We start from the raw sequence: 25,906 nt of genomic DNA, 5'->3' as shown, positions 1-25,906 counted from the left end.
TTCGTCACACGGTTTGCTTAGATCATCATTGAAAGGGAATTACACATACTTTTTCGAGGGGTGCGTTCGAAATCTATGTGCAAAATTGCCGCGCTGGCGTTTAGATAAACCCACACTAGGGTGGGTCAGTATGGTGTGAAAGTTGACTTATTACTACATGTATGGATTCTTTTAAGGTTATACGAGGTATTGTTGGTCGAAGCAGCCAAAAAAAAAAAGGACTTTCATTATAAAAAAAAAATGGACTTTCATTATCTAAATCAATATATTACTGAAAAATAACACCTTGATATTTTGCAAAAGTTCATTCTAAAAATCATACACTTTGAAAATGTGCTTGATTTATTGTTGTGAATGAGTTATGTACGTTTAACAAAAGTGTTGTTGTTTCAGCCCTCTTTACAACATAAGTCAAGAACCATAGGACCTACAAAAGTATACTTGTGATATTTGAATTCTTCTACACACTCGCTGTGAAATGATCGATGCAATTTTTGCCAAAGCTCACTACCATTCGCAAGATGCTGTAACCTACCAAATCGCAACAGTTTAAAATAGTTGCTAACTTTAATGAAATTTCTTTATGATCACATACAGACTGTATTTTTGTCTTTCAAACCACTTTGGTATAAAGGATACAACATACTTGATTACGTAACAACATTAGAGTAAAATCAATAGGATACAACTGGAGATGCCTTAACCGCCTCCGAACCGGTGTTGGGCGTTGCAAGGATACCCTTCACAAATGGGGATACATCAGTGGCCCGACCATGTGTGATTGTGGACAAGAGCCACAGACGATGCAGCATCTGCTGGAATGCCCGCTTTTGGAAGATCCTGTGACGACAGACGATCTGGCGCAATTTTCTCAACGGGCACAAAAGTGTGTTTCTCAGTGGATAAGTACAGTTTGATGTAAGGACACGAAAGAAGAAGAAGAATAGGATACATAATGTATTCAATTTGAAGGCACATATTTACAATACCCCATTTCGGGCCTGTGTAGGTCTCTGTCTCATTCTCCGTATTTCCATGCATTGTATGTAGCATATTGATTTTATGCTAGTGCTGTTACGCAATCAAGTATGTGGTATCATTAATACATGTGTGATTTAAAAGACAAAGGTACAGTTTCTATGTGATTATTTCATCAAAATATGATCCATGTATGTGGTAAAGGTCAACTTTCAAACATACTGACAGACCCCCATATGTTCGGCATTTCTATTGACGATTATGGCAATTATAGTTTGGTTACTATACTAATGAATACTCTAGAGAATTACCATATTTTGTTCTAGATATAATAGTAATTTTACAAATTGAATAACCCAAAATCTGTCTGGAATTCAATAGCGGTTAAAATACTTACCGGTATTGCTTCCAAGGTCTTAAAGATGCGCTCTTGAATTTATTGGAAATATTGGAATTTGTTTGAAGATAACAATAGAAAATTCAGCCCAGTTCAGTTCAGTTTGATTCAATTCAGTTCAACCCATATTGTGGTTGGTAGAATGATTTTGGGTTTTTAAAAAAACAATACTGATAACAAGAAATGTCTTTAAAAAAGACGGCGCAGTGATTGAAGAAAAAATATTGGATTTCACATTCACTGGGAGGACCTTTAATGAGCTATTAGAAATGACACTGTAAAAATGAGAATGCAAGCAGATAAAGTTTGTATTATGTTTGTTTCCTTTATTTTGTCTTTAAAACCCACAAGGAGGGCACAAATATGCTGAGTACTTGCTGAGTATTTCATTTCTTGGTATACTTAATAAAAATATGTTTTGATGACATTTACTTAAAATGAAGAACATATTCTCAAGTTTGTACTTAACATAAATGAGTTAAAAGTTTTATGCATTTGAGCCTTTAATAAGGAATGATTACAAACACAATACTGTGGCAACTGATAAAAACAATGTAGTATGAAGTATGCAATAATTGCGCTAAATATAAATGGGTGGTAGTATGCAATAATCACGCTAAATATAAATGGGTGACTTTTTAATTTCAACCTTGCGTCAAGAAGGTCAAGATAGAACGAAGCTCTAGTAAATGTCCAGCAGTTATTGACCCCAACCTTATCAGTTAATCAGATAAATATGCAGATGTGCCTCGTGGTCATAATTATACCGTTATAAACACCTTTTTTGCAGCAATGTTTGTAAAATAATTTGTTGTGCTTATTATTAATTTGGCCCTACTTCACGACGTGATATCGGGTAAATTAATTTTGTGTATGACGCAAACGTATTGAATAGTTAGGTATATTTAGTTTATATTGCCATTTTATAATAATATGAACGAAAATGTCAGGCTTATTTCTTATTTCTTAGAAGTGAGAAGAGATCGTATCGTAACAATTCTATCCCGCTTTGAACCACCGAGGTTCCGGGTGCGAGCCTTGGCCGTACCCAGATGACTTTACATGTATTTGATATCGTGTCCATACTCGTTTTCGTTCCTTTTCTCCGGGTTCGCTGGTTTCCTGCTGCATCTAAAAATGGGCTTTCTTCTCTTAGTATAATAAATCGGCTTTAAAATTTGAAGTGCATTGTGGGACATTTTCTTGCAATTTTGGTTCACGTTGAACTCTGACCTATCGGAAAAATTGTATTTTATGGGTACATAATATTGTTTGAAATGTTATACTAGAATAACAAAAACAAAAAACAACAAAAAACAAAAAACAAAACAACAACATTGGTATCTCACAATTGAATTACTTAAAATATTTTAATGATAACATTATTACAATAATAAATTAATGAATAATAATTAAAGCAATTTCCCTGTTAAGTCAGGGTTCAACGGGTCCTAAACCCGTCCCACAATGCATTAGGTATTTGTAATGCTGATGTCGCCCATTTATCTGACTTATCTCCCGTATTAAATATAATAAGGTATTGGAAAATGGATTTAATGGTCTGAGTACCCAATAAGCGTCAATAAATTAAAACCCCAACCAACCCAGTCTCCACCCAGTCCAACCCTTGTTATTAAATGTTATAAAGCAACCGAGAAAAAATATATGTGATATACTACCACGAAATGAGCGTAAAGTCGGAAGTTGGTAGTTTCGAGACATCTAGCTGACTGAGTTTATGTCCTTTGATGACCTGAATGCGTACCTGAGGTGCGTACCTGAATGTCCTTGAGATGGGCCCATTGTGTCCCATTCACAATAGGCATACAGACATACTCTAGCTTAAACAGGTGTGTAAGAAACAACGCTAGCCAGGGCGTCTCGAAACTGCCAACTTGCGACTTACGCTCATTTCGTTTTACCAGGTCACATACTACTGTCTCGTTTTCTCTGTAATAGCCTATCAAATTCTCCTTTATCTGTTACCAGACAAATAAGTACTTAGTCCTCATTTAATCGCTACCTACTTTTCAGAACCATCTTTCTGGTAAAATGTCTGACGACCTAGCAGGGCATGGAAATCAGATAGATACTCTGTAAGAGATCATTTGAAATTCTGCCCCAAGCTTAAAGCTAAGAAAAGACACACAAGCACCTTTCACTTACAACTTTCAAATTAGTTTCCTTGGCGTACAACTGCCATCTATATGCATAATCTCTATCCCAAGTTTGGAATGCCTCAATTAACTCATTTCTTCTATTGCCAACCAATACAGGAATTCTACAGAAAATTAAATTTGGTTACAGTCCAAATCTGCGTTTTAGTGGATCAGCGTTTTGGTGATATCACATGTTTTATTGTGATTCTATTATGTTATATTCAATTCAAACCACTTTAGTGGACAAAACCCAACATTATAAGTACTATCATTTACCGAGTCAAAGATATGAAGGCTTGTGCAGAACTTTTTGAACGACCCTTATAATGGGAAAAATTAAATCATCCATCTATACAAATGTCCGAATGGCATTGAACTCTTGTCTTTCTACACTTATCTCAGTTATCAGTGGATCTTCATCTATAGACATATCTGCTGCATTCTATGGGATTCTATAGGTACCCATGAATATCTGTCAATTGATGGAATGGGTTAACATTTTGAATTAGCCTTATCAATTTTACAATCTGAAAGGGGTGACTGTCAGTTTGCTTTTTGATCAAAATCGGATCAAAAGCTACGTTGTGTAAAATATACAGTCACGCAATTTGAAAGTACAACACATTTTTACAATTTATTTTGATAGTTAAAACCTTTGTATTGAAGATGGCTACCTTGAAATAACTACTTATGTTCAAATACAAACATGCTGCTGCATTATAGTATGTATGTCTTAAAAACTACTTAAACTTCGACTTCGTCTCTTTGATAAGCCGGATTATTATTGTTCTTATAGATGTTCTTAGTCATATTTATCTTATGCTTACTGCATTCTAAGATTATGTCAATACTTATATAAAACTAACATTACTTTCCATTGCACAGTTGTTTTCTCTTCCATTCTTACGAAGAACCCAGAGAAAAGATTTTGTCTTCAAAATGTGTGCACATGACATTTGTGGTATCAAACTCATCTTGACGTCTGCGCCAAGGGACAGTACTACCTGTGCTTAATTGCCGTGGGTTAAGACAAAAAAGTCTCGGATAACCACGTATAGGTATTTGATTGTTTTATGCATTTGTGTGAAGCTGTAATGCTTTTTCTAGAGCCCCAGAGGTGCGGGTATATGTGATGCACATCGGTGGCTCCAAGGCAGGCAGAAACCCTCGAGAAACGACAAGTGACAAATCGGCATCAACAGTGTTTATTCTTCTCGTGTCAACACGTGTGTGATATAGCTCTATTGAGTGCTATCACCTCTTTCATATGGAATAATTTATACATTTGTTCAATTGAATGGACTTGATTTATACAACTGCTCTTACATTTGGATGTTAAAGATGGTCGACTTGTTTCCATTACGGCATGGGTAATCTACCTGTTTTTTCTTCTTAATTATGCAATGCAATTGCATGACCTTGAACAACGACATTGCCTTTTGGTCCAGATAAATGTTATAAATGATGATGGTTTAAATTACAGGTAAACGCAGTCGTGATGTACTTTTTATTAGAGTGTAGGTCAAACATGTATATTTTGCTTTTAATTAAGCAAATTGACACCTATTTAACTAGCAAATTATTGTATACTGTGTTGATAGTCGCTTTTAGCGTGTTTAGTGTTCAATCAAAATATAAAGACTGGGTGATTGGAATCAAATATTCATTGTGCACCTGTAAATGTTTTAGTAGACGTTACCGTTCCTTTGATATTGGTTTGGTTTGTATTGTTGCAACAAAAGTAGCCTGAAACCAGTGCAGGGTTAATAATTTATCCAGAAACAACTTGTCACATTTGTTCTACATTGATTTTTAAGGTTTGTAACAACCAAGGGAAACTTACTTTTTCATGGCACCTGTCGACTTACCTAGAGCTAATGTTTGGCTTCCGTATGTAGCTAGAATTCAGGCGCAAGAAACACACATGTTGGAACATTCATAAGAAGTAATCATTTGAGTGTTGTAAAGCGTCAATGCATAAAGTGCAACAGATCATTGTTAATGCTCGTATTAGATATGGTTGAGAATACCAAATCATCCATTTCAATACAGATTTTATATTACTAAAATTGACAAATACAATCCACAGAATCCTGAGCCTATATTGCTCCGGTGTGGTTTCATCTGAGCCAAAATGATAACATATTCTGAACTTAGAGGCGATGACGTTAACTTTTGGCATGTTTTGGCAATGTCGATCGTAACCAATTGTACTTGCGCATGGTGAGATTTAATGCGCATTTGGCCTCATTTGAAATATTGTTTCGTACATTGTACTCAGACATATTATAATGACGAAGAATAACATAGTGTTCTTCTCGGTTTGACGTTTCCTGTAATAAGGCAGGGAAGTTGTCGTTAGGTTGCTCAGTTGCTAGGTTGATATAGAGTCATTGTCTACGCAGATGACTCCAGACAATGACAAAGTATAGACGAATCCAACGAGCCAAGTCATGGTCAGGATTTGGTCGGCCATCTTTGGTTTCCCGCTAGCACCAACCTGGGGTTTTGAGCACCCGATTGTGCAAATAAAAGCCGCCTAAAACCTAGAGAAGATGCAAAGACGAGGAGGGTTAATAGAATAATAATATACAATAGAGGTAATCCTGTCGCATCTATTCATACTTAGTCCTTTTGTTCATCCATTTGTACATCTATGAATAGATGCGACGGGATTACCTGCGGAATTATCTCTATTGTATTATTCTATTAACCCTCTTCGACCTTCTCTAGGTGTAAGGCGACTTTTATTTGCACAACTGTTGGAACTGTATTGTGTTGTAAACTTCTTTTGTCTACCTGTGTTTTCGCGGAAGGTGTAAAACGGGTGATGGAATGCAGTTTAAGTTTTCCGCCAAGGCCGAATCTTTTCACATTTTGGATGCATTGTAGCCGACGGGGACCCAACTAAAGGCTGCTAGTCAGGTGTAGGAATGCGTGTATTTGGATTCCTCTATAATAGCTATAAATAATGCTAACATAAAATGGTTTGTAACTTTAACAATTGGTCAATGTCGGAACAATGCGTGGGCATAATGTCCTTACAGACTAATACATATATCTTCTTTTGTATATAAACTATATGCCTGGTACAAAATGACATAGAAAATAAGATTATAAGCTTACTTATCATGACCATGACATAATAGCCAAGTGACAATTTAATCAGAATAATGTTGTTTTCTCATAATATGATGATCTCATTGGTGAACTTACTTTTCATGGCACCTGTCGACTTACCTAGAGCTAACCCACACATCTGTGTGGATGTGTGGAATGTTTGGCTTCCGTATGAAGCTAGAATTCAGGCGCAAGAAACACATGTTGGAACATTCATAAGAAGAAATCATTTGAGTGCTGTACAGCGTCAATGCTCAAAGTACATCAGATCATTGTTAATGTATTGATCATTGGATATGGTTGAGAATACCAAATCATCCATTTCAATACAGATACTTTCTAAACAAACAAACTATTGACAAACACGACCCAAAGAACCACTGAGCCAATACTGCTTCAGATTGGTTTCATCTGAACCATGACCATAAAGATAACATATTATGAACTTAGAGGCGATGACGTTAACTTTTGGCATGTTTGGCAATGTCGATCGTAACCAATTGTATATGCGCATAGTGAGATTTAATGCGCATTTGGCCTCATTTGAAACATTGTCTCGTACATGCTTTCCGATTGTACTCAGACATATTATATAAATGAGGAATAATAACATAGTGTTCTTCTCGGTTTGACGTTTCCTGTAATGAGGCAGGGAAGCTGCCGTTAGGTTGCTCAGTTGCTAGGTTGATCTGGTGTAATCGTCTATGCAGTAGAGTCGAAGACGTAGAAGTATGAAGTTTTGCACGGCACTATAAGTCATACACATAGACATAAATGGTTGTTCAACGGGTAACCTGAACAATCCTGCTGTTCAGAATACCTGTTAAACATGTGTTAAAAGTTTTAAGCAACTGTTTCACCAATTTATGTTAGTATAATATTGTCACAAGAATATCGTACGTTTGGGATTTCCTGGGCATTTACTTTCTTTGTGAAGTGTAAACTGAACCGGTACAACCCATTTAAAAAAATTTACAGTACAATATAGTGATATTATGCACAAGAATTAGACATCTGAATGCAACATTAGAACCACTTATAGTACATCTGATAGGTAATGAAAAGTTTGAAATTTAACTTATGTTTTTTTTAGATGGGACAATCTTTTTTAATATGCCTTATTGAAATGTGACTGGTACCAATCATTTTGTCAGAGATCGTCGCATACAGGGGTATTCCATTATACTATATAAGAAATGGTAATAAAGCAAAATACGTAGATGAGTTTTGATTACCTTTTGAAGACATGCCTTAGTGAACATAATACATCTAAATTAAAATGCCGCAAATAATGCTAACATGTTAAAAAAATGTAGTTAAAATGGTTAATAGATATGTAGTTAATAATTGGTCAATGTCGGAACAATGCGTGGGCATAATATCCTTACAGACTAATACATGATCTATCGTCTTTTGTATATAACTCAGAATGTGCCAGGTACAAAACGACACTGAAATTAAGATTATAAGCTTACTCATCTTGACCATGACATATTAACCAAATGACAGTTTAATCAGAATAATGTTGTTGTCTCATAATATGAAGATCTCATTGGTGAATTTTACTGAATGAATGGCTGTAAAAGACTAAATATAATGGTCACGATGTTTTTCTTTTATTGTTCAATCAATCAAAATAGAAATATTTGGTAATTGCAAGTAAATATTCATTGTGCCCCTGTAAATGTTTTAGTAAACGTTACAGTTCCTTTGATATTGAGTTTGTTTTGTATTGTTGCAAGAAAAGTAGTCTGAAACCAGTGCAGGGTTAATAATGTATCCAGAAACAACTTGTCACATTTGTTCTACATTGATTTCTAAGGTTTGTAACAACCAAGGGAAACTTACTTTTCATGGCACCTGTCAACTTACCTAGAGCTAACCCATACGTTTGTGTGGATGCGTGCAATGTTTGGCTTCCGTATGTAGCTAGAATTCAGGCGCAAGAAACACATGTTGGAACATTCATAAGAAGTAATCATTTGAGTGATGTAAAGCGTCAATGCTCAAAGTGCAATAGATCATTGCTCGTATTAGGTATGGTTGAGAATACAAAAGTGTCTATGTCAATGCAGCTTCTTACTAAAATTGACAAACACGACCCAAAGAACCACTAGGCCAATACTGCTTCAGTTTGGTTTCATTTGAACCATGGCCATAAAGATTATATTATGAACTTGGAGGCGATGGCGTTAACTTTTGGCATGTTTGGCAATATCGACCGTAAACAAATTTTACTTGCGCATGGAGAGATATAATGCGTATTTGGCCTCATTTGTAACATTGTCTCGTACATGCTTTCCGATGGTACTCAGACATATTATATAAATGAGGAATAATAACATAGTGTTCTTCTCGGTTTGACGTTTCCTGTAATAAGGCAGGGAAGTTGTCGTTGTTCAGTTGCAAGGTCGAACTGAAGTCATCGTCTACGCAGTATTGTCGAATACGCAGATGTATATAGATTGCAATTGCAATTTAATAGTCATACACATAGACAATTAAAGTTTAAACAGTTGTTCAACGGGTGAAGTGAACAATACTGTCGTTCAGAATACCTGTTAAGCAAGTGTTTACAGTTTTGAACGACTGTTTCATATCTCAGTGTAATACTGTCACCAGCATATCTTTCGTTTTGGATTTCGTGGGCATTTGTTGTGAAGTGTATACTGAACCAATACAAACCGTTTCAAAAGATAATTGGTACAATATAGTAATATCATGTGCAAGAATTAGACATCTAAATGCAACATTAGATCCACTTATGGCACATCTGGTACGTAATGTACGTACGTAAATCTGGTACGTAAAGTCTAAAATTAAAAGTAATGTTATTTTTAAATGGGCAATCTTTTTAATATATCAAAATCTGATTGGTACCAATCATTTTGTCAGAGGTCGCCGCATACATGAGTATTCCATTACATCTAAGAAATGTTCGTTCCCAAAATATTTTTTGCATGACTATCGACTGAAATTAAGATTTTCGATAACGTAATTTTCCATATTTTCCAGAAGAAAACATTACGTGGATGAATTTTGATTAGGTTTTGAAAATCTGCCTTTGAAAACCTGCTGGTACATAGAAACTGTAAAAGCCGCAAATAATGTTATATGGTTGACATGCCTTAGGAAATAGTAGGAAATAGTTAAACTGGTTAATATATAGATTTGTAGTTAATAATTGGTCAATGTCGGAACAATGCGTGGGTATAATGTCCTTAAATACTTATGTATAATCTATCTTCTTTCGTACATAAACTCAGCATTTGCCAGGTACTTAATGACATAGAAAATATGATTATAGGCTTACTCATCTTGACTATGACATATTAGCCAAATGGCAATTTAAACAGAATAATATTTTTCACTCAGAATATGATGGAATGAATGATTGTCAAAAAGAAAAAAATATATAATGGTCACGATGTTTTATACCAAATATCGCCGTAACAATCTGTATCGCTGTACGTCCCTAGCGTAAAATATCTATTAGATTTATCAAAGGTTACATCATCATTGACGCTTTTATTCTTACTCACAAGTTCGTCTTTCAAAATATATAGAAATTACATTAACTTTGACTTTGAAAGCTATGATAATATCTTAACAGACTATTCCTTATTTGACATATGTTAACGACATTGGTCAGTGATTTTTATCTCGGCAGAATTCCCACACGTTAAAGTTGTCTGCTGAAGAATAATGTAATTTTTCATTATGTGTCAAAGCGATGTTACAATGTACTTTATAACCCTCAGAATGCGTTAGATGACGTCATTTATTGCAGAGAGGAAATACCAAAAACTAGTCTGTGAATTTGCTACAGCAAGTAAATGGTTTTGGTTTTCAAGGTCATTTGTAGCATCACTCGATGGTAGAGGCGTCATCGAACCAACATAGCGCTAGGACCTTATTTCATTCACACCTGCCATATTCTCCCGGTTTTTTCTTCAGTTGTTCCCCTGTATTTCCGATGTTGTCACTAAACTACAAAGACAAATTTATATTGATGGATATATCTTACTTATCATGGCACTTGCATCTATACTAAAGCGATGTATAGGTAAGTAATAAGTCATTAGGATTATTATTGTTATTTTATTTTGTTTTAAGGATAAATGCCTGCGAGGAATTTGTAAGGTATAAAATCAGCTGCGAGTGAGTTAGGCTATGTCATATTAGTATCATGCGGTATATATATGAGCGCTAGTTACGTGTTTCGTGAGTAGCCCCTCGATGACTGATTGGTGCCGTCAATAGAACGAGCCTAATTTCACCGACGTGTGGCAAAAGTCAATTGGGCACATGAATAAATTATTACACATAGGCCTAATAAAGTAATAAATTGTTATGTGATAAAGTTTAATGCATTCAAAATGTGTATTAATACATTCATTTTATGATGAAAAGCGATAAAGGACTAAAGATCATTTCAGCGTTTTCGTGTTTGTTAGTTGTTACCAAGCGATGATTTTTAAGCGGTAGAATCCATCTTTCAGGAAATTGGCCTCGGATGTCAGACATTGCATATTGATTAATCATTTGAAACAATCCCACAAATGATACTGTTGCTATCATAAACAGTTTTAACCGTTGATGCAATGAAGAGTTGCAAAGTATACAACATTACAATCATTGTTTAAATGGTCGCTCTGTGCTGAGACACGATTGTGTCCTAATTGGACTCTGGATGGGACTATCCCTATAGGCTCACACAAAATTCTCAAAATTCTCAGTTGCATGAGCAGGTATGCTTGTTTTCTGTTGACAAGGGGAAGCCTTCAATGAATGGCTCTTTTTAGAACCACCAAACCTTAAAATTTAGCAGATAGGCGAGGTCTGCTTGTTCTCTGTTGGCAAGGGGCAGTCTTCAGTGAACGGCTCTTTTCAGAGCCACCAAATCGTTTACATTAGCAGATAGGCGAGATCTGCTTGTTCTCTGTTGACAAGGGACAGCAGGTATAAAAAGGGGTGACCTACATGTCTCATTCTTAGGTACTTTGTCCTGAAGAAGTCAGAACTACTCCTGACGAACGCTTGACAGTTCTAAACTTGTCCGACGGCGAAGCCGCTAAAATCTCACCAAAATTCTCAAAAAATTCTCAAAAAATATGCTGGCCTATGGAAAGAAGACGGATAAAAGATATTAAAATATCAAGGAAACGAAGGCCAATCCCATCAAATCAAGTAAACAATTTTACTGTGAGCCTTTGAGTCAAGAGAAATGAATCTCTTAATCCGATCTCAACTGCCACTGAGGGTTGATAGAAATGAGATACAGTACTGGAACTTTTAGTTGTTCATTAGCAGTCATATCTCAAGAACTATAAAGACTGTTACAAATGGAAATACCATATTTTATACTAATTGAACATCCCCACAATATTAATTGCAAGTGTTACTTTTTTAAGTGTTACTACGACTGCAACGTTTAACAGGGATGCTAGAAATTTGGTACCTTGACATTGGGAAACATTGATTGCCTTGAAAGGAATAGGATATATTTGTACAAGAAGACGTGGTCTTGACTGATGTTGTTAGATCAAAATACTGAATCGTATATAGTTTTGTGGTGAGCGAGGTGGAGGATGAGTTTACATCAGGTCATGAACCTTTGACCCTCTACCTCGTTACAGACTCTTAACTCCTGGAAGTATTAACATGCCCCTTTCATGACTCATAATACCTTGGTGGAATGTAGTTTAGGGTTATTGATTTTTTTCCTAGGATTATATTTGATGTATGATATTCATCCTAAAATGTTTAGAAGATTAAAATATATATGATTCAAAACCAGGATTAGGATCGGGAAAATATGTAAAATATTATGTAAATTATTTCTTGAACATAATTGCTTATTTCGAACTGCTGTTAATGTTCAGAAGGGTCAACCATATACCAAAGTCAAGTCTACAATTAATGCGTGCATTTTGAACGCACCTGAGCTGGGTCATCGTATTTGCTTGCACTTCTTGATTAATTGGAATCTACTCGTATAATAAATGAGCCGTAAAATAGATCATATTGTATCGTCTTTTAATTGTTTTAATACGGTGGTCTCAGTTGTAGGTTTATAATAGCCTATGTTTGAATTGACCAAGAGGTCATTGTACTTCGTTGTTTACCAGATACCAGAATTGTTGTGAAGTCAAGTTGTTGGAAATCGTCCCTGGAGATTTACTGCATAAATAAAGGCGTCAGGAACATCTTCGCTCTTTGATAGAATCGGACATCAGTTGTTGATTATTGTCTAATATTATTATTTTTTGTAAGAGATGAATTTGATGATTATAGAGGATTGTGGATGTCTTCAACTGTCAAACGAAAGATTCAACAAAAGATTATTTTATTGCAACGGTCAAGGTTAAATAAATGTAATAAATAGAAATTGGAATTCTTAAGAATGACGATAATACCATAAAATAATGTTTGATAAATATATTTAAGATACTTGACGATAAATGAGTATCTTATTGATTACTACAGGCCTTGTAGTTTTAAAAATAAATATGTAACATACATATAACATATTTGTCTTAGTTTGCTTTATTATTTTGTATATGCAATTGTAAATGTATATTGTTATGTTGTAATGCGACAGGTTACTGGTTTGAAACATGACGGTGGTTTAGTACCCTCTCGTGGAAGAATGCTTACTGTTTCGTTGTAGCCCTTACGAAACGCGCGAGCTGATCCTGGCTGCGAAGGTCAATTGTGGAATGTCTAGGGTGTGTGCTTCTTAGCTGCAAGTCGCTGTGTTGTTGTTTGATGGTTCGTGGAATTATTATGGGTCGTAGTGGTCAGCGACAACCTGTAAAGTGTGCTGAGGCTGGTGGATCAACGTATAGACGTTGTACCTGTGCGGAGCGTACTACAAATCACAGCGAATTTTAAATATGTGGTATGGCTTGAGCAATAAACAATGCTATGTCTGGAAGGAACTAATCAGATATGTTGTAGTTTACCCGTCAAAAAATTCATGTTCTCAGTTAATGGTATGACATCAGTAGGGCCCAATGTCCTGAAGACTCGCAACTTCATCTGGAAACAGGGTTTCCGGATCAATTTCTCCACGTATTGTTTCCATCTTTAGTAAAATTAATGACCTTGACTTTCATCTCCCATTTAGGAAGTTTTATATAGCGATCATCTATTTATTCTGTTTTCATTTGAAAGAGAGAAAAAGAGAACAATATCATATTATGACCTTTGGAAATATCTTGGGTATTACGCATTGACCGTAATGCAACTTTGATTAAATTACCCATTATATATACCAGGCAATTGTAAAATATATGTTTAATTTATTGTTGTATTTTATTATCTAAGATGGTCAAGTGTACTACTAGCCTACAACTATTTAAAAAAGGATTTGAGGGTGTATCACTATGGACCACAATGGCCTCATCCCACTCCCATAGTTCAATAACCTCAATGAAATAATCATAGCAAAATTTGACCTCAAGTTGCGGAGTATGAGTTTGTGTACCCAAATTTTCAAAGGTCATTCAATGAATGTGCAACTGTATTGGAGTTAAAGAAATATGCCCTGATAGATGGGCATTTTGTGGATCCTAATGTATCAAGTTTTGATTTTGCCCGTCTCTGCCTCGTATTCCACAAAACAGGACGACAATAAATATGGGCAGGATATTATAAACATTTGTCCAACTTGATGAAGGTCCGTTGGTATTTCTCCAAATTAATCATTCGATAAATCTGCATGTCGTTATAGTACTGCCGATTAGAGATCCGATTGAGCCCATGATGACATACAAACTGCAGTATACACTTACTTCTCTGGACCCTTTCTCAAACATTTTGCGGATAATTTATATGAAATCCCAATTAATTCTGACGAAAGGATCATAATTTGAACAGAATTTCACAACTCTGGCACCACATAAAAAACATAAAAAAGTTAGTTCTCAAATTGATCTGCATCATATTGGGAGTGAATCTCAAACTATGTTTCAATTTAAGAAGTCAGGACGATGGGTTTGCGGAATTAGAAAACGTCATTGATAATTCCAAAATATTACTATTTTCCTATCAGTTTCTATTCTTTGAAAGCTATTTCATTTCATTGTATTTAGTTCGCATTCTCCAATATAGTTCAATGTAACTCGCATTACAAAAGTGTTAAGTTTCTATCAGATAATAATTTCTCCATTTATAGCCACTTGCCATATACCGTGGGAAATATTATGTCACTATATAATGCGAAATCCGATCTTCAAAATCTACGTGGATCCGCTCGTTTCGCCATCACACACATTCGAATCAAATAGTAGTGATGAAGAACTCGCCTGCTTTAACCAAAAGACGCGTATACTTTACTTTAATTTTACATTGAATGTTGAAAGTTGACAAAACAGAGCGAAAGCCACAGATTTAGCTATACAATTATGTAACTATCACTGTCTTACTTGTTGTATCTAGAACGCGCATCGCATGTGCATGTAAAATGATATTTTTACCGCTTTTCATCCAAATTGGCAACAATTGTAGCTCATAAACTTAGGGTTTGTGATCGAAGCAACCTAATACGCCCAATGACGCCATGATACGATTAATCATTTATTGTATTTCAAAAATTTCAATACATTTACCATCGCGTTACCAAATTTTATCAGCCAAGACAGTGAGAATAGCATTCTTGTATGCGTCAAAATGGTTCTGAGAGTGAAATTTCTGCATGCCTTTTGTATCAACTAGTACAAAAGTTTCCCAGAAAAATGGCAATAGAGTAACACATTAAATGGGTAAATTCATCGTCTCATTCCACCCAATTCGTCCTACAATAGACTACATATGGGACTTAATGACATATTTTAGACCACAATTTTTCTTTCACATCTAGTGTTTCATTCTGTGACTTTATTAAATTCATTTACCAGTTGCACTCGACAATTTCATGTTCATGGTCGAATCAGAAACGTACAATATTTGTGATGTGATATATCGAAAGGAGACACTTTTGGGCAGGATCGTAAATGGAGAAATAGCAAAAAATCTGCCTGGCGTGATTTTTTTTCACAATTTGGGTTTGTTGCAAATGTGTGATGTTAATAATATTTAGAATAATGTCTGATAATTTCATACCGGAATATAACTAGTATCTTGTATTTTTTAAGACTTTTTTCAAAGTCATTCCTACTCTCAACATTGTCAATAATATTTTTAAAGGCCGATATCTCAATTTCCAATTATATAATACCTTAACTTACGAACTCAATATCTTCGCTTAGGAATGTCCGATTTTATTGGGGAAAACGGCGTTGTGGAGCAAAATATCTCTATATTTAAGATAATGTAAAACACTCAAAATTGATAACCTGCCAAAAAGTGTCTCTTTTTGATATACCACGTCACATTTGTGCACATGTGGATATTTATTATCAAATTAGAACACAACAAATGTCGTAATTGAACCATTTTATTAGTAAACGAATCTAAAATCTGAATGATAATATTAACGTCAACACATTTTTTTATGACTATGGTAATATTGGAAACATCAGCAACAACACAGTAATTTCTAGTATTGTATGGTTTTGTGGTTCGTAAGATACGTTAGTCTTTTTCTAAATGATACCCTGATTTTATTTTTTTATTACATTAAAATTATACCGTAAAGGGAATGGTTGGCGCAATCTATTGAATTCATATGACCTGCAGTACAATAACGATTATATACGTAGATAATATTATTCCCCCAGTCAGTAGCGATATGAGTTTCAGTATTAGCCGACCAATGAGAGGAATTGTTACTTCTTGTGCCAAATAATACAATCGATATCATTGGCTTAGAAGTCGTCCCAAGTGCGATCACCTTCACACTATTACCTCACTGTTGTTTTGCAAAATATCATTATCCAAAGTTGTCATATAACGAAGTAAATATTACATAGTGTTGTATCACAGCTGTGTCACTTTCGACATCAATTTGATTAACTATGTAGTCCATTAGAAATACAGAGGAGTATCATTGAGTAAATGATTATGTGAAAATGATCCGATACACCGGTAATAGTGACAGAACAAAGAAGTAAACAAACAAAAAAACAAAAACGATAACAGGTAGTAACAATTTTGCTGTAAAAGGCGCATGACGTCACAACTAAACTTTGGTATATAAAATAATTATTTAAAGGTTTGTCAAGATTTAACAGTTCTTACAAAACGACTTTAACGATAAGATTTCTGAAGTTCTGAGTGGGCAATTTTGTAACATAAAAGGAAAGACACAAGCTAATTGTACTTCAGAAAACCCATCGTCTTCCTCCTTCTCCATCACCTTCTCCTCCTCTTCCCCATCCACCTCCTCCTCGTCGTCGTCATCCTCATCCTCATCAAGCCACCTCTCAAGGAGGTAACACAACACTTGCATGAGTTTATTTGTGCAGTCTTTTAAGATAATGAGTATTTCTGAGTCATTTACTTTTTACCTTAAAAGCAATGCAAAAATCATGATTTCAACCTTCACTGTTTCACAGTCACCATGAAGCTTTGCTTTGCAATCTTAGTTTTATCACCACTACGTTTTATCTTTAATTGCCATCTGCAAGTTTGGTTCATAAGATAAGCTCTGCTTCAGGATGTTAGACAGGCCCTGGTTATACTAAGGTTTTTCACACAGTTGATTTTTGTTCTCATGATCAAAATCACACACTTTTTACGCATTAAAACAATCATATGTATTTGTAATTTTTAATAATCAAAACTATCTTAATAAAAACGGGAAGGAAGAGAATTTATTTAAATAAATTCTGTCAGCTACTTTTTCACTAGTTGATACAAAAGGCATGCAGAAATTTCATTCTCAGAACCATTTTGACGTATACAAGAATGCTTTTCTCACTGCCTTGGCTGACAAAATTTGGTAACAAGATGGTAAACGTATTGAAATTTTCCAAATACAATAAATGATTAATTGTATCATGGCGTCATTGGGCGTATTAGGTTGCTTCGATCACAAAACCTAAGTTTATGAGCTACAATTGTTGCCAATTTGGATGAAAAGAGGTAAAAATATAATTTTACATGCACATGCGATGCGTGTTCTACATACAACAAGTAATACAGTGATAGTTACAGAATTGTGTATTTCGCTCTGTTTTGTCAACTTTCAACATTCAATGAAAAATTGAAAAAAGTAAAGTTCAAGCATCTTTACGTTGAAGAGAAAGGCATGCGAAAAAATTGTGATTTCAACCTTCACTGTTTCACAGTCACCATGAAGCTTTGCTTTGCAATCTTAGTTTTATCACCACTACGTTTTATCTTTAATTGCCATCTGCAAGTTTGGTTTATAAGACAAGTTCTGCTTCAGGACGCTAGACAGGCCCTGGTTATACTAAGGTTTTACACATATAGTTGATTTGTTGTCATGATCAAAATCTATCACACACTTTTTACGAATTGAAGTACTCAAAATGTATTTGTAAATTTTAATAATCAAAATTATCTAAACAAAAACTGGAGGAAGAGGATGTATAAATTAATTGTGTCAGCTACTTTTCCACTAGCTTATACAAAAGGCATGCAGAAATTTCATTCTCAGAACCATTTTGACGTATACAAGAATGCTTTTCTCACTGCCTTGGCTGACAAAATTTGGTAACACGATGGTAAACGTATTGAAATTTTCCAAATACAATAAATGATTAATCGTATCATGGCGTCATTGGGCGTATTAGGTTGCTTCGATCACAAAACCTAAGTTTATGAGCTACAATTGTTGCCAATTTGGATGAAAAGAGGTAAAAATTTCATTTTACATGCACATGCGATGCGTGTTCTACATAGTTACAGAATTGTGTATTTCGCTCTGTTTTGTCAATTTTCAACATTCAATGAAAAATTTAAGTAAAGTTCAAGCATCTTTACGTTGAAGAGAAAGGCATGCAAAAATTGTGATTTCAACCTTCAATGTTTCACAGTCACCATGAAGCTTTGCTTTGCAATCTTAGTTTTATCACCACTACGTTTTATCTTTAATTGCCATCTGCAAGTTTGGTTCATAAGATAAGCTCTGCTTCAGGATGTTAGACAGGCCCTGGTTATAAAGTTTTTCCACATATAGTTGATTTGTTGTCATGATCAAAATCTATCACACACTTTTTACGAATTGAAATACTCAAGATGTATGTGTAATTTTTAATAATCAAAATTATTTTAACAAAAACTAGAAGGAAGAGGATTTATTTAAATTGATTGTGTCAGCTACTTTTGCACTAGCTTATACAAAAGGTATGCAGAAATTTCACTCTCTGAACCATTTTGACCTATACAAGAATGCCTTGGCTGACAAAATTTGGTAACACGATGGTAAACGTATAGAAATTTTCCAAATACAATAAATGATTAATCGTATCATGGCGTCATTGGGCGTATTAGGTTGCTTCGATCACAAAACCTAAGTTTATGAGCTACAATCGTTGCCAATTTGGATGAAAAGCGGTAAAAATATCATTTTACATGCACATGCGATGCGTGTTCTAGATACAACAAGTAATACAGTGATAGTTACAGAATTGTATAGCTAAATCTGTGGCTTTCGCTCTGTTTTGTCAACTTTCAACATTCAATGTAAAATTAAAGTAAAGTATACGCGTCTTTTGGTTAAAGCAGGCGAGTTTTCCATCACTACTATTTGAGTCGAATGTGTGTGATGGCGAAACGGGCGGATCCACGTAGGTATTTTGAAGATCAGATTTCGTATTATATAGTGACATAATATTTCCCACGGTATATGGCAAGTGGCTATAAATGGAGAAATTATTATCTGATAGAAACTTAACACTTTTGTGATGCGAGTTACATTGAACTATATTGGAGAATGCGAACTAAATACAGTGAAGTGAAATAGCTTTCAAGGAATAGAAACTGATAGGACAATAGTAATATTTTGAAATTATCAATAACGTTTTCGAAATCCGCAAACCCATCGCCCTGACTTCTTTTTAAGAAGTACGATGTTTAAAAACATCGTACTGCCGACATGATGCAGAATGTTTCAAGAAATAATTTTTCAAATAATTTTTTTCTGTGGTGCCAAAGTTTTGAAATTGTATTAAATCATGACCCTGTTGTACGCATTAACTGGATTTTATATAGCTTATCCGAAACAGTCGAAATGTTTGAGAAAGGGTCAAGAAAAACTAGAGTTTACTGCTATTTGTTTCCACTACGAGTATTTACTGCAATTTGTGTATAGAGAGTTCCCGTGTTTTGGGTTACCCGCCATCTTGGAGGGAAACCTAAACTCCGTTTACAATTTTCAGAATACCAACACTCGCGCAATAATTAGCAAATGTTATTTTGTAGAATGTAGCACCAATAGCGTCATTGACCAAATCAAAGGAATGAGGAATACGGCGGTGCGAATCACGTTATAAACACTATTGTAGTCCGTTCCGCTTGAAAACACGGGAACTCTCTATTCTCTATTATGCACAATACATTCTCAAAAGAGACGGCTTTTGTCTAACACACGCGTCACGTCACGTCACGTCACGTCACGTCACGTCACGTCACGTCGCGTCACGTTGAAATGTTATCAAAAGTTCATAATAAATTATTAACTCCACAATTACCCTTATCTCCCTACGTGATAAATAGTCCGTGAAATAGTCCATGGAATTCCAGCTTTTCATCAATGCCGCAAAGCACAGCAAAGCTTCAATGAATAAAATAATCGGGATTGCTGGAACTACTTTTAAACCACAGCCCGTATCCTAGTTTAGTGTAGCCTCTTTTGCAGGCGGTGCGTTTTCGCTTTTCTCAAACTATGAGTGTGATAAAACACGAGTAGCCTGCGACGGAGGCTACGTACAGTGCGCACACCACTAAATAATGCTCCCACTGAAACACACGTGAAAATGGCCTATCAAAACAAAATAAGCTACCTCATTCGCGTGTTTCAGACTTATAAAACACGTTAGCCATTTTTGCAGAATCTGTGAGGTATATGATGCGGTATTATTTGGTCTTCTTTGATGGCGGTGTAAATAGCTGGTCATATAATTCGCAGTAGGGGATATTTGCTCTCGTCTCGGTTGTCTTTTGCTCCCTTTTTGCATTTGGCAACAAATGTTGCCAAAATGCTTTCTTTCACCCGCATTTCTTTCTTCTGGCAACATTTCAAATCGCTATAACATGCACATACTAAGTTGGATTTTAACCAAACTTGGTCAGAATGACCACTGACCACTCCCATTTATGGTTTGTACCCCAATTTGACCTTTGACCTTGATTATATAGTTGAAAATGTGATTTTTTTCACACAAAAATACTAAGGCTTCTAGACGATTAAGCCGATTTCCACCAAGATATTTTAGAAGAATCCCCTACCCATGCTTCATATAGGATGTACACAAATAAGGGGTCAAAGGTCATTTTTCTTCTTTCTGGCAACATTTCAAAATGAGTCTAGCACCCGTAGGCTATACTACATCGGATTTTGACCAGGCTTGGTCACAATAATCACTGACCACCACCATTAATGTTGTGTGACCATGACCCTAATTTGACCTTTGACCTACTTGATATGGCCAAAATGTGATTTCACGACATTTGTTTGTCGTGGCTATTGTGGTGCGAATCGTCATCGTGGTTTAAAGCTGGTAGGACCTACATTTGTATAGGCCAAGTAAAATTAATAAGGAATATTTTTCATACAAATACAAGTAAATATTTTGCCATAGAAAAAAGTCATTTTTAAATAAATGATCGTGTCTGGAAATTCATGGAAGGTAAAATCGCGAATCTGTTTGCCCTTTTACGTGCATTTCGATGGGGCTTATTTGGTGGTGTGCGGCCGTCAGCAATCGCCACGCCGATAACCATTTCTTCTTCCTTATAAGTGCCTCCCTCATATGTATGAGTATTGTCGCACTGCGTACAGACAAGCTGTACTTATTGTTTACTCTGGAACCTAGAGTAGATGAGTGTATTTTGAAGTACAGTCAACATGACCGGGATGATCCCCTGCTCTTTTCGAATAGCCTGTGACGTTCTTTAACGTGCACACTACATTAATGTGAGAAAATATGCATTTCACTGTGGGCCTGGGATAATGACGGGTTCGATGCGGAAACACCCCGGGAAAAACTAAACGAAATCGTGAACTGATCCGTATGACTTGTTTGTAACTTTTAAGAAGATATCAACGTGACGTGACGCGACGCGACGTGACGTGACGTGACGTGACGTGACGCGTGTGTTAGACAAAAGCCAAAGAGGCTGTTCTGAAATTAACATTATGAAATGAATAATACGTTTTCGATTCACGAAAAAAAAATTGCTCAGGTTGATAACCTTGAATTAAAATTATTGTTTATAGATTGAAACGATTTTGTTATTTTATAGAAAATATTATTATAAGCACGTCTAATTTGTGATAATTATTTGGTTATTACTATTTTATATGTGACAAAGAATATTGCTTATTATTAATTAGCCATACATATCATATACGCCATCTATAGGGTCATTTCAGGTCGTAGTAAAATATGATGTGAAGGCTTCTCCATACGATGGGTTTGATGACACATACGAGTGGGGTGATCCTTGGGTGTTTAGAAATTTGAGGTTAAAAATCATTTAGGAGTCAAATGAGATCATTGTTGATTTGGGGCATGGTTAACAGTCTTGATTTAAATGTGTGAACACAATGAATTATATAACACTGACACACTTCTTGTGATATATCGTACTTATTTCACAACTTCACATTCTGAACACGTATTCCGTGGTACATGTGTATTCATTTTTGTTAACTTAAAACTTAAACTTAAACAATATATCTTTTCAATCAGGATTCTCTAAAATCCCATTCGGAACCCATTATTCACCCTTTTGAGGCATCAACATACGCAATGGAAATTTGTATATGTTTGAGATATCTTTGTAGTTTTGGAATGATACATGCAGATGTATAACAACAAATTGTATTTTGTGTCTTTTTTGCAGGATGCATTCTGCACTACCAGAACCGACCATCTTAAATGAAGGTAGCGACGATGAAGTGGTGAGTACAATTTCAAATATTCTTCTTCCTCCTCCTCCTTGTTGTTGTTGTTTACCTCCTCCTCCTCCTTCTTCTTCTTCTTCTTCTTCTTCTTCTTCTTCTTCTTCTTCTTCTTCTTCTTCTTCTTCTTCTTCTTCTTCTTCTTCTTCTTCTTCTTCTTCTTCTTCTTCTTCTTCTTCTTCTTCTTCTTCTTCTTCTTTTCTACTTCTTCTTCTTCTTCTACTTCTTGTTCTTGTTCTTCTGTTTCTTGTTCTTCTGCTTCTTGTTCTTGTTCGTCTGTTTCTTGTTCTTCTGCTTCTTGTTCTTGTTCTTCTGTTTCTTGTTCTTCTGCTTCTTGTTCTTGTTCTTCTTCTCCTCCTCCTCCTTCTGCTTCTTCTGCTTCTTCTCCTTCTTCTTCGTCTTCTTCTTCTTCCCTGTTCTTCGTTTTCTTTATCTTCGGTGTTATTCTTCCTCTTCTTGCTTTTGTTCTTCTTCTTCTTCAGACTTAAAAATAAAATGTAGATATTTATATAACGCTTTATGCCGTAAACAGCCTCAAAGCGCTTTACATTTATTCCGCCGTCATTAGAATATGTCGGAACCACGTTTGCAGCCTACAAGTGGCGCAGGGTCCATCAGTACAACGAATGTGACTCCCCTAACAGCTTCCCATTGCATGACTTCTTTTTCTTCAGACATCTTCTTGTTCTTCTTCTTTCTTGAGACTTCTTGTTCTTCTGGAGACTTCTTCTTCTTGAAACTACTCTTTCTTCTTCTTGAGACTTCTTTTTCTTCTTCTTCTTCTTGAAACTACTCTTTCTTCTTCTTGAGACTTCTTTTTCTTCTTCTTGAAACTACTCTTTCTTCTTCTTGAGACTTCTTTTTCTTCTTCCTTTACTTGAGGCTTCTTTTTTTTCTGCTAATTTTTGCTTCGTCTCTTTTTATTTTTGTTCTCCTTTCTGTATCTCTGTATTTTATTAAGACAATTAAACAAACGTTTTTATCCTTTTTCACTCCAATCTTCTGTGGACTCTTACATTTTCCATTTTAAGTATTCTTCGAGCTTATAGAATAAATTTGCATTAAAAACAATGATAATCCTCACGAAATTAAAAAATATCTAGCTAACCCCTGCATGGTCTTAAATATGAAATCAGAAATAATACGGCGGATTATATTTCACCTCTTCCTGGCAAAACGAATAGATATGTCAATATTGGACATCGGAGCAAATAGACAAAATTTGAAAGAAGTCATCTACACTCTTTTTCCTCCTCTCGCTTAGATCATCCTCTTTTGAACCGTATACGATTCACATCTCATCAAATACACCAAATCATAACATCACACATCATGCAGAGGTATTTTGAAAGCGACGTCGTCGCTTTCCATCAAAATTAATACACGTTAAATACCGGGAGGAAAAAAATGAAATGACAAAGAGTCTTTTGATAAAGAGGAAGAGTCTTGAGGACAGAATCGAAAAACTAATCTATACTTGACTAAGGAGCAGGTGGGAGGAGAATTATTCGCAAAAATAAGATGGAAATAACGTGTCGATATGGGTTTCCCCTTTCTCATATCTTACATGACAACGAGAGATAAGATTGTTTTGATGGTTAATGAAAATGATTTCAAGTCAAAATTCAAAGCTCTATGAATCGTGAAAAAAATTGTTTCGTGTACTTTGATATGCATCCCAACAAACACAAAAATATTTTTAAATCGTTATAAATGTGTTTTGGTCTTGGTAATACCATATTCTTGGTCTTAATACCATATCGTGTTATATAAAGGTGATTAAAAGGGTTTAAAAACGCTTTTAAGGTTAGCAACTATTTTAAACTATTGCGATTTGGTAGTTAGCAGCAGCTTGCGATTGGTAGTGAGCTTTGGCAAAAATTGCAGTGATCATATCTTAGTGAGTTTGTAGAAGAATTCAAATATCACAGATATACTTTTGTAGGTCCTGTGTTTCTTTAGTTATGTTGTAAAGAGGGCTGAATCAACAACACTTTTGTAAAACGTACGCAACTCATTAACAACAATAAATCAAGCAAGTTTTCAAAGTATATGATTTGTAAAATGAACTTTTGCCAAATATCAAAGTGTTATTTTTTAATAATATATTGATTTAGATCAATTTTTGGCTGCTTCGATCAACAATACCTCGTCTAAAAGAAAGAAAGAAAGAAAGAAAGAAAGAAAGAAAGAAGCACTGACAACATTGGAGGAAAAGAAAAAAGCGAGTAATAAAAGGGAACAAAACATGACCCAAGTAGCAAAATGCACGAGAGAATTAATAAAAAAATAATAAAGTACCAGATTTAATTATCACGTTAAATTGGGGTTTTCACCAAATCACATGAATGTAAGCATAGTTGCTCCACATCCCTTTAAATTCCAAACGTTTTCCTATTTGTTCAATTTAGTGAGAAACATTTCGATTTTTCACCTCTCTCTGTTAAACACAAATACCTCTGGGTATGTGTTCTAAGAAGTTCAAGACTTGAAGTAAAATCATACTCCCAGTCGCTAGCGAAATAGCTTTTCGTTTTAAACAACTATGGTAATTGTACATTTGGCGCTAGGCAAATACTAAGCAGCTCATTGGTCAGTAATCGATCGCGTATTGATGGCGACTGAAGTATATATTCAGATTAATATGTTGAAAAACCAGTCATCAAACAATGTAACGAATTAATGTGTTGAATTATGCTCTAGTGAAAACCCGCCATACCCACTAGCAACAATTCAGCGATGTTTTCTCGTCTTCAACAAAGTAATAAAACATCATAACCAAACCATCTCTTTAAAGACAAATAATTATGGTTGTTAAAAGGGTATTAAAATTCAATTTGTACTAATACTGATATCATTTACTCCATTTCATAAGGGACTAATTCATTTAAGTATCTTAATAATTACTACTTGTAATGCACCTTACTCAATGGAATTGCCTGCGGGTTTTGTGACTTGACGATAATACGAGAGCAGTGAAAAACGAAATAAAAATATTATGCTGCGTATCATTTTTATATGTTTGATGTGATGCTGGTAATTCAAGTGTAATTGCCTATACAAGAAGCAATTGCATGCGTTTTGGTTTCCGGACTATTATTTATAAGTATTTTATTATCTTTTTTTCAAATTCCAAGAAAATCGTCAGGATAACGAATAGATTTGACTGTTTGGGTGGACAGAAGCGCTGTGTGGCTATTATATCAGACTTTC

General features: G+C 35.2%; 1 pseudogene; it reads left to right on the top strand.

Moving 5' to 3' along the window:
• LOC140157155 (polyamine-transporting ATPase 13A3-like) overlaps window positions 1-25,906 on the top strand; it is a 141,754-nt pseudogene that overhangs the window by 44,999 nt on the left and 70,849 nt on the right.

This window comes from Amphiura filiformis, chromosome 7, assembly GCF_039555335.1.
Source record: "Amphiura filiformis chromosome 7, Afil_fr2py, whole genome shotgun sequence".
Lineage (NCBI taxonomy): Eukaryota > Metazoa > Echinodermata > Ophiuroidea > Amphilepidida > Amphiuridae > Amphiura > Amphiura filiformis.
Note: the sequence above shows the minus strand (reverse complement) of the source record. Positions and strands in the feature narration are given on the sequence as shown.